A 10,860-nucleotide genomic window follows, 5' to 3' on the forward strand; every position below is an offset into this window, starting at 1 on the left:
CAGCTCCATCGCTGTGGGAGGGAGAGTCGAGCTCCAGACAGTCGCTGTGCAGTCCAAGGCTCCCGCGCTGTGGACAGCACCCTCTGCTCTGAAGACGGAAATGGACATGCCTTGGAATGGCCCCAGGGGTGCTGCCATGATGTTTGCTCGTGAGAGCAGACACAGCCCGGCTGCACTTCGATGCACGACCTCAGGGTGACAAGCACTTCTGTCAGCTTTGAACTCATGCTCACACTGTTTTGTCTTGTGTTCACTTCTTCTAGGCTCCTCAGGCCTGTAGCTACTAACGTGTGCAGCCGGAAGCAAGGAAACAATAGAATGCCCGAACACCATATGCCTAAATATTTACAAATTCTACATCAAACTGCTACACTACTAAATAGGACGCTTCTTAACAAATAAAGCATCATGCTGGGTAAAAATCTATTATGAAATTAACATTTTTGTTGGAAAAACATCAGGCACAAATTTGTTATTTCAACTCTTTCGGTGTTTTGTTTGCTAGGCTTATAATCCATAGATGAGAAATAAGTTGAAAACCATAAATAATGATTCATAATGTATTTATATCATGAAATATACTTTTTTCTTCCTTTCAGCAAAAAAAAAATAACTAAATGTTATCAGAACCAACCTTCCCTGATGATTTGTATTTTAAAGAGTTAGAAACAAATGTAAACCTACTGAAAATGTCCAAAATCTGAAAACAATCTTCATTAAGGAATATACAATAAAATAAACATGAAGAATTTTAAAATAAAATTAGCCTCATATGTATTAATTGTGAAATGGTATGCAAAAATTAGAAGAGAAAGGGAAAATTATAGTGGATATACAATTTAACTAATGCTGAATGTTTCTTCAATTTTTAACTCTAACATATTTTTGCTTTGAGAACAGTTGGCTGTCAGACTCAAGACTGCACATTTATCGATCAACCTGTGGGGCCCTTTAGTCACACGCCCTCTTCTGGCCTTATTCCTGATGATGGCGTCTATAACCTGATGACCCTCCATCTCTACCTTCTGAGTCCTGCAATGACAGGCGGGCTCGTTCTTGGCTTCTGCAGCGCTGGGGAGCGATCCCAGAGCTTTATGCCTTCAAGGTACCATCTCTACCGACCAAGCCACAGTCCAGCCTCAGTGTTACCTGATGGTCTTCTGTTGCCTGGTGCAGCTCTGGCTACATCCCTCCAGGAGCATACACTGGAAAAGCAAGAAGATGCTCTCAGAGTTTCGCCAGGGATGGGCAGTGGGCTGGAAAGCGCATTCATGCTTTCTGTGTGTGCTGACTGAGTTGCTTTTCTCTACTGTCAGGAAGAACGCTGTCCTCCAGGGTTCTTGGCAGGGAGGCCCAAATCTTTTCAGTGGTAGAGTCTGACTGCCCTTGAGTGTGCAGGTGGAAGGCAAATGATATATAGAAGGAGCATTTCATTGCGGTCTGAGTGGTGTGAAGTCACAGGGACAGATGCTGGGGTTACAGCTGTTGAGATAGCCCATCAGGTAAAGGGCCTGTCACCACACCCAGTGATCTGAAATCAGCCCTCAGGATCCATGTGGAGGAGGTGAAACAGCCCCTATCAGTTGGCCTCTGACTTCTGAGTGGACCTCGGCACATCCTAGCTAAATTTCCCCCTTTAATAATTAGATTGAAATGGAACTCACTGAAGGCTCTCTCTGAGTGGGCAGCCCCTAATGGTCCCAGAGCTCTTTACACACACTGCAACCCCAAGGAAGATGGTAACATCTTTCTGGGACAGTATGTATTTTTAAAGGGCGTGGGGTGGTTGCAGAGTCATCCGTTGGGAAACAATGTCTTCATTGACAACCAGGTGTGTGGGTGTGCTTGAACAAGGTGGGTTTGCAGGAGGCAGCTGCATTGGCCTGGATGTGTTTCACAGCTGCACCTAATGCCTGCCCTCCAGGGATGTCCCACAGGAGCCCGGGAGCCAGGGCCCATTAGAAAACCAGGTTCCAGGTCTCAGCCCGGCATGCCCAAGCTCGGCGTTTCTGGGCTGCAGGATGCAGGGTGCCATCAGAGGGCTACTTCTGAACCTGTGCTGAGAAGAATCACTCTAGAGCAACACCCACCAACCCCTTCGATTGTACACTTTTATTAGTAAAATATCGCTCCAACCTACGGTAACTGTTTGTACATAGGTAGGACATTGCGCTGCTACGGTATGTACATTTTAAAGCAGGTGAAACCTTTCAAAAGCTGCAGAGCAGGCATAGAATGGATGGAAAAGTCTTGTCTGCCCTGTGCAAAGCTGTGGGTTCAAGCTCCAGAGGCAAAAGAAAGGACAGAATCAAACCAAAGATAAACTAAATGTATATTTTTTTATCTATAGACTTGGGAATTTGTGTATTCATTAATAGAAAAATATTTTTCTCCCACAAAAATCTTGTTAATGAATAATAAAAACTGCTAACATTCCAAGCTCAGTTACCTTCATGAGAGCAGTGTACTCTGAGCAGCTTCATGCTGTGCTCCTGAATCAGGCTGTAACAGTGTTTGGAACATCAGCATCCGGTTCAGATCATAAAGGCTTGTTTTCAGCGCCAACATCTCTAGTAAATCTCCAACAGGCTTTTGTTTTGTGGGTACCGGGAAGCCCACGTAAAACATGTAATAACAACTCTAACAGGCCTGCGGACATGATCCTGTCAGTAAAGTGCCTGCCCCACAAACGGCCCGAATTCAGCCCTCTAGAACACACGGCTTTCATGGCAGCACTCGGGTGTGGGGAGTTCTTGAGAAAGGTATCTATCATGGATCTCTGCCCACTTTACAAACTCCAGTGTGCCCTGGAGCCCATTCATGTGCACAGACCAATATTCTGTACTTTGATACCCCTCCACTTTTTGATGTCCCAATTTATATTTCTTGATAGTCTATAATTCTTAAGAAATGACGGTGTTAAGTATTTTTGTTGGCATTAGTGCATTCTGAATTTGGTTATGAATTCTGACTTTGTTTCTCCTTGACAATGAGTTCTAGACTTTAATATTTCCCTGTAAGCACTTTTAACTTCACAATGCTGTCATCCCTAAGAATCATTTCCAGGCAAGATAATGGGTGACACAGGGAATGGGCTTCTGAATACACCTACAGTTCTTAGCCCCAGCCACAAAGTATACAAAGGGTTTTGCTGAAATTGCACTTTTAAATCTCCCCTGATAGCAATGAGTTTTTTCAAACTAGTCAACAACCATGTTTTTATTTTTATAAAAAAAAGACCAGTGTTTCACTGAAACTGTTTGGGAGAATGTAAAGTGTATCAAACGTTGTATTTCCTTTTTTTAATTTTAATTTTTATTTTTTTAACTGTTAAAAGAGTTTCAGTTGCCAGGTTGTTTTCAGAAGCAAAAATCTTACAATGCTGGACACCGTTTTAGATAGTAACTGGAAACAGCTCTCATCTCTGTTATTGTTAAACGTCATCTTTACCTGAAGGGGGCAGAGGAGGAGTGTTTTCTGTGCCCTTTGTCTTGTTTTTAAAATATCTGTAAGATTTCTGTTCAAAGTCAAGTCCTATGAGGACACAGGCTTTGCTGTAGTGTTAAGCTGAGATTTGGAAGATAAAGAAATTTGTGACCATTGTGAGGCTGCCAGTCATGGACCAGCTGTGTAACAGCAGCTCAGTCCTAATCGTGAGTCTGTGTTTTTTATTCTGCAACACTGAAGTGATCAGTGCCAGGTGTGGCTGCATACTCCTGTTATGCCAGAATTCAGGAGGCTGAGACAGGAGGATTGCAAGTTCAGAGTTAACTGGGGTTACCCAGTGAGACCTTGTTCTAATCAGTAATTGGCAAATAAATTCTGCAATGAATAAATAAGAATGAAGGCATCTGTTGCCAAGCACAGGTTTCATCCTGGGAAGGGTAGGTGGCTTGCAGTTGAAGCGGGTGGGTGAACGATGGAGTCCTTGCCTGAGGGAGCATGCTGCACAGATTGCTGACCTCCATGGAGTCTGGGTGCCAGGCACTGATCAAGGGATTCCTCCTATATCACTTCATTTAAAACTCACAAGGATGTCTGAACCACTCCCATCATAGACCTCCCAATCAAGAATCTGAGCTCAGGGTCAGACAGCTGCTAAATAAAGAAGCTGGTGTGTTTGTTTGAACACAATGACTTCAGTGGTGGTCACTGAGGTCAAGTACTAGCCTGGCCCTGGCCCTGCTGATTGTGCCCCAGCTGGGGCTCCCGGCTGCGACCTTGGAGGCGCTCCAGGGCCTGGGTGCGGAACACAGATCTCCCTGGAAACAAACCTCGCTGTGGTAGCTGCTGCTGCTGCTGCTGCTGCTGCTGCTGCTGCTGCTCTCCATATTCTGGACCAGCGGGAACTGTTGGCTGACTTTGCAGCAAAGGGATTTGCTGTGCTCTGCACTTCTTGGGGGACATTCCCTGAGGTTTAAATTGTGTTTGTTTGTTTATATTTGATATTACACACTTGAAGATTTCTTTTTGAGTTTTGCCAGCACATAAACATATAAGATGTAACATCATGATTAGGGCGGTTTCTTTGACTGCTACAAAGATGAATTTGTGTCCTTGGGAGGACCCCAGCCGAAGTCTATAGAGATTCAATTCCAGGCGGATCATTTCTTTTGTTTATTTGCTTGAGACAAAGTTTCATTGTGTAGCCCCACAAGACTTGACACTAGGGAACCCATGCTGGGATTGAAGTTGGATGACCTCTTCCTCTTCAGTCCTGGGATTATAGACGAGAGCAGACACACGTGGCTTTTTAAAAATAATCTGTTTAAAGTCATTAAAAACGGCAGCAGTAACCAGCTACAGGTGCTGAATGGTTTAAAACTCTAACATCAATGAACTTCCACCTCTGTGTATTTTTAGTGCGACACAAACCATATGTGTTCAGTGAGAAAATTGGAAATTAGGGAAGCAAAATAAGACAAAACTTTTCCCACCACCCAGGATCATCTGTTAATATGATTTTGGTTATCCTTTCAGGCGAGTTAAATAAAAACACGGATTTTTTACCAATATTTTTCTAAATTAAATGATCTTCACTTTCATAACTGAAGCTTTTTATAGAGAGATCTGGGGCGCTAGGGTCTTATACAGCTAGGGCTGGCTTTGAACTTACTGTAGCTAAGGATGACCTGAAACTCCTGATCCTTTGCCACAGCCTCCCATGTGCTGGGATTTCAGGGTGACGCCACCAATCCTGGCGTCAGTCAAGTTTTGAGAAACTTTATCTTTGTTGTCCATCCATGTTCAGAAATCTTCAGTTATTCCCCAAAGTGCCCTTTATGGCTAGTCTCTCCAAATGAGGGGCAATGCCGGGCCACACTTTGAACGTGATTGTTTGGAATTTTTTGGATTTTCTCTGTTTGGAAGCCAGCATCAGCCATAAGGTTTTCCCATCACACACGGGGTTACTGCATTGACCAGACCAATGGCCCACCAGAATAATTCACCTTCCTAATTTCTTTTAGTGCATTCTGTTACTTCCATTTGACTTTTTCACTTCCCTTGCTTTTTTTTTTTTACATACAAGTTAGACCTGAAAGTTTGCTCACTTCACACTAAGCATTTTAACAGGACACATCACAGGGGATGGTTTCCATCTCATGGTCTGTCACAGTGGGAGACCTAATATTTGATGGTGCTCATAAGTGGAACTGAGTGGACAGTGAAAACCCCCTGCTCTTTTCTGTGGCTCTCCTACTACTGGAAAGATCTCTGGTATGACTTTGGGCGTTTGGGATTCTTGATTTCTTGATTCTTGATTTCTTAATTCTTCACAACTCTTGTAATTTTTGCTTTTAAAACAGGTTGTAATCCTGTAAAACTAATTGATAACTATTATTCATGTTGATCATTTCATTAGAGATTGCCAACGTCTATTTTTCTATGTGGCATTATTCTGTAAAATAAAGTTTTCTCTTAAGAAATGAGGATTTTTGGTTACACTAAAATATGGCCTTACTAGAACGGCAACATAAATATTAAAAAAAATCCCAATATGTTTGCTTAATTATCAGTTCAAATGATGGCATAGATCAGTAGGAACATTGTACATATCCAGTCATGGATTCTCCTTGTTTGAGTCTAAAATATTTACAGTCTTGTCCTGGGTAATTAATGAGCCTGGGATGTTTTTGGTTCAAAAAGTTGTAGGCCAGGGCCTGGGAACCTTCAGGGTTTGGTGGGAAAGAGCACCGGTGTGCGTGCACGAGGCCCCGAGGAAGTCTCTAGTGTCTACATGAGAAGCTGGCCATAGCTGCAGGGCCTGAAGCCCCAGCATTGGCTGCGAAGACCCAGCAGCTCCCTGGCCAGCCTGTGGAGGGAGACAGCAGGAGACAGGGCTGGGCTCAGTGACAGGCTGTCTCAAAGCCGTGAGGTGGCTGGCGACAGAGGCACACAGCAGTCTTCTGGCCTCTGCTTGTGCAGGCTCACAGACTGAAGAGCATGCGCCACACACACAGATACACGCACCCCACATGCAAAAATGCCAACATCCCTTTCTGTCGGCACTGTGAGCCAGCCCCTCAGCCTCGACGACCCCTTTCCACCAAGAACTCTTTCCAGGATGCGCAGGGAAGCACCATTCCAAAAGCAACGTTGGTCTGTGTGCTCACCAGGGCATTCATTTCTGGGGGTTTACCCTTTTCACCTGACAGTGCAGATACTTTGAGATCTTTGGGCTTTATGTGTTTGATTGTTTGTTTTTGATGACTTTTTCCTGTCTCCTTGCATAATGCATTCCATGGGCCACAAACTGGAAAAAAAGCCTTAGTATCTGAACAGTAGCCTGTCAGTGCATGTTTGAGCACTTATGTCCACAGCAGGCACACATGTGAGGTTCACAGGCAGGCACTTTGCATAATGTTAAACTGTTAAAGCTAGCCTTGAAGGTCTCATGGTAAGTCCTAGAGAGCTGGGATGGCTGACCTCCTTCACATTGCCAGATAAGAAGCTGCATGGTTAATCCTCTCCTGCCCAACTTAAGACATTTAAGAAAACCCTTGGTTTAGACACTCCGTGTGCAAACTAGTAAAATAAAATCTCCTAAGTATGTAAGAATTATGCATGTATTGTAAGAATAAAAATGGAAACACACTGAAATCCTCCTGTGTGCTCATCAAAGATTCCCAAGAACCTCACTGCCTGTTTTTTTTCTACCAAAGACGAAATATACTTGACAATATTTCCGAGTATTCAAAACAAAGTTTAGAAAATGGGTGGCACGCAGAGTATGCTACTCAGCATTTCATCACCACGACAAAGATTTGTGATAACCAGCTGATGAAGAAGTGTCTGTTTGGGCTCATGGTTTTAGAGACCCTAGTTCATGATCAGGTGGACACATTACTTTTCTCCCTCTGGTGGGATTGACAAGGACAGAGAGTGTGGGGCATGGCCAGGAGGAGGGAAGCAAGAGGGAGGTAAGGAAAGAGAGAAGGAGAGGGGCACCGGAGTTCCGCTTACCCTTTCATGGCCACGCACCAGCGATCTGCAATTCTCCCATGCTCCCACCGCTGGCCGCATCATGCTTTCAAACATGGGTCTTTATGGGGCAGTTAAAACCAGTTAATGAACCCGGTCCAGGTGGCATGCCTGTGAGCCCAGCACTCAGGGAGGCAGAGAAAGGCCAATCTCTGTGAGTTCAAGGCCAGCCTGGTCTGCGGTCGGTTGCCCTTCACGACAACATTTTATCTGTAGTTAGTACTGTTTATTCAGAGGTGATTCATTGGACTGCAGGTGGAAATGGACCTCGAGGCATTACAAGATCTATCTTTTCATGTCTAGTCTAGACCACAGTCAGATTGTAATAGGATTCTGCCCCATGTTTTGAATACTTTTGAAGAAGGAGCCATTTCCTTCGTTTTACGTTTACTCCAACTTCTCACTATTTGAAGGAGGTCCCCTTTCCTTCCTTTCCTCCTTGGTTGCTGCTGGACCTTGTGACAGGATTCCTTCTTTGACAGAGACCAGAGTTGATTTTGTTGTTGTTGTTTTGGAGTTTTTTGTTTGTTTATACTCTCTTTTACTATTCTAATGCTGGAATCCCTCAAATTTGCTTTGGAGTTTGTTATTTTCGCATTTTGGTGACACGGCAGCTCACCTCCAGTTCTCTGCAGCATGGATTTCATTGTATTACCCCAGGAGGACTGCAAAGTGAGACTTGAGGGGGAAAAGAAAACAATTTATCCTTTGTAATATAAGCGCTCAATGTCTTTAAGTTATAGCACTCGTGAAACTGACAAATATAGGGTGAAAATATTAAATGCTAACTTCTTGCTGCAGACGCTCAATAAAATTGATGCTTCAAAGACTAGAACTATTAGTTTTATTTATCAGAGTTTAACAGACTCTGGGATCCCTAAGCGGTTCTGCAGGTGTGAAGTTTTGTCACTGGGATTTATTGCTCCAGTCTCGTTCTTCATTCTTAGAAGCAGAGATGAGCCTAAGCCCAGGTGCTTTGGGCCCGTAAAAGGAAAAGGTCGGAGTTTGAGACATCTTTCATTTTCGTTCTCCTGCAGGTTGGGTTTTGGTTGCTAGTTTAGAAATACAGAAGAATTTTATTGAGGTGCTCCATGTTTTCCAGACTGAGAGGTAGCCGTTGGGGGTGCTTGCTCCTTCATGTTGGTGTGCTGGACCTGAAGCCCAGAAGTCTCACATCATTGTTGACGGCATTCACTGCAGAGTCTTTGGCCCAGCAAGTTGTTAGGATGTGATAGCTCTTTAATCAGCTCCAGCCTAGGCCAGCCAAGGCCTCTTAGTATGGAAAACAAAACAGTCCCCTGTGAGACCCTGTCCTCAGTGTGGGTAGGGGTAGTGTGGGGCTGAGGTCTGGGTAGGGGGGAGAAAAGCTGTTTTTCTGATATTTTTGGTACAGTGAAACTGAGGCAATTTGGAGAGGTTGGTGGCATCTTTAGCTTTAGAGTTTGAGCAAAAATCCAAAACACAGATTTTCCCCCCTCTGTTCAGTGCTATCTCTTTTCAGTTAGCACTAACTAAATTATAACCCAACTGACAAATTCTAACCCAATATAAGAACATATAGAGACCAAGGGAAGGGGAAAAAATTCAAGGAAGGAAAGTGAAATAGAGAAGAGAGACACTGCCAAATGTAGGTAATGAGGCTGAGAGAGCCTTAAGCTAAGAGTCAGATCCTGTCAGGCTGTTTCTCCAGCAAAGGATCAAATGCAAAGTTCATCCACGGTGAATGCCAAGCAGACTCGCAGCAACAACAGAGGAAGAAGACCCTGCACAGCCAGGCTGTGGAGGAAGGAACTCCGGAAAACAAAACGCGGCAGCGTAGAGTAGAGCACACACAGGCTTCGTGTTAGAGAGAGCTCTCTCTCCCTTCAGGTTCTCCCGTTGCAGAATAATTTGAGTGCTTTCAAATGTCAGTTGCATCGAGGAGGGAAGGATTCCGCTGAGAACGAGTTTCTCCTGTGGATTATTACTAGCGGGCACTTTGAAGCAAGAAGACACTCCCTGGTTTTCACGAAGCATCCGTAGGAGGAGTGCCGGGCCCAGGCAATTTTCTCTCTCTCTCACACACACACACATCACAGGAGGAGAAAAAGTTAATAAAATAAATAAGAAAAGGAGGCAAGGGGGTAGGGTCCTCTCCTTGGGCCATCCTAAGTACCGAAGCGTTAGGAACCTTGGGTTCTGCCATATCTCAGAGTCCTCACCTCCCCACTCACAGCAGTTCCTGGCACACCAAAATGCTGGGACCCAGAGAAACCACGGGGATCTGGGGTCTCTCCAGGGGCTTCTGAGGCCGCTCAGGGGCCACTTCAACGCAACCTTGACTGGACAGGTGGCCTGGTTTGGAGGGTCTCCCAACACAGGCTCAAGCAACAGCTATTTCACTAGGACACTGTTTCTCTGCAAGACCAGGGGACAATACAAATGCAGAAAAATGAAGTTGGCGTCAAGAAATACTATAGAATGTTGTTGTTTGTTCGTGTTTTGGCAGAGTTCTTGCTGTGAAGTCCAGGCTGCCCTTGGCCTTGAACTCATGATTCCTGCCTCCACCTCCTGAGTGCTGGCATGGCAAGTGGGCACCACCAGGCAAGGCAATTACCGCAGCACATGGACACCGCTGCCGTTCGTGAGGGGACCACCCTTGCCTGAATGCAAGCTCGGAGGCAAACAAGAACGTGGCTATGGTTTACGAAAAGAGTGCAGCCATCATCAGCTCATTCCAAGTCTAAGTTCTGCGGCTCGATTTCTGAAGAAACTGTCATGGTTTGCTGAAAATAAAATAATAATAATAATAAAAATGGTTCCATTTGTTTGCTCGCTAAAGAGAGACATTTAGCATTGCCACCTGAGTGAAATGTCAACTGCTCACAGACACTCTGAGCAGCACGTGCCTGTAAATTAGACTTTAGTTTTCTCTCACTGTAGATGCAAGTGGTTACAGTAATTGACAAAATAGGACGCGTTGGCCAACTGCAAACTTAGACATGGTTATTCCTCAGTAGGCCACTCTTCAGTCTTTTGTACTCTTGGCTTTTGTACTTCACTGGGACAGATGCATGTGATTTTTTATTTAAAAGAATTATTCCTCACCAGGTATTGTAACAAACCATTTTATCACACAATAAGGCTTTTCCCATTGAAAGAGTTGAACGATTTCAGAGGTGAGTGAAAAGTATTTGCATCCGTTCAGCCACAATCAGGTCCTGAAATATGTGTTCCCTAGACTTTATGCACGTGTGTATTCACAGGTAGATTTTTTTTTTTGCATTGTGATGTGCATGAGCATATGTGTGTTTGCACACGTGTGAGTAAAAACACTCATAAATGCAAGCGATGGTGTGTGCCCGTGGGTGTGGAGGCCATGTTGGCGTCAGGTTCTTT

This window comes from Psammomys obesus, unplaced genomic scaffold, assembly GCF_907164565.1.
Source record: "Psammomys obesus unplaced genomic scaffold, mPsaObe1.curated_primary_1811, whole genome shotgun sequence".
NCBI classification, from domain to species: domain Eukaryota; kingdom Metazoa; phylum Chordata; class Mammalia; order Rodentia; family Muridae; genus Psammomys; species Psammomys obesus.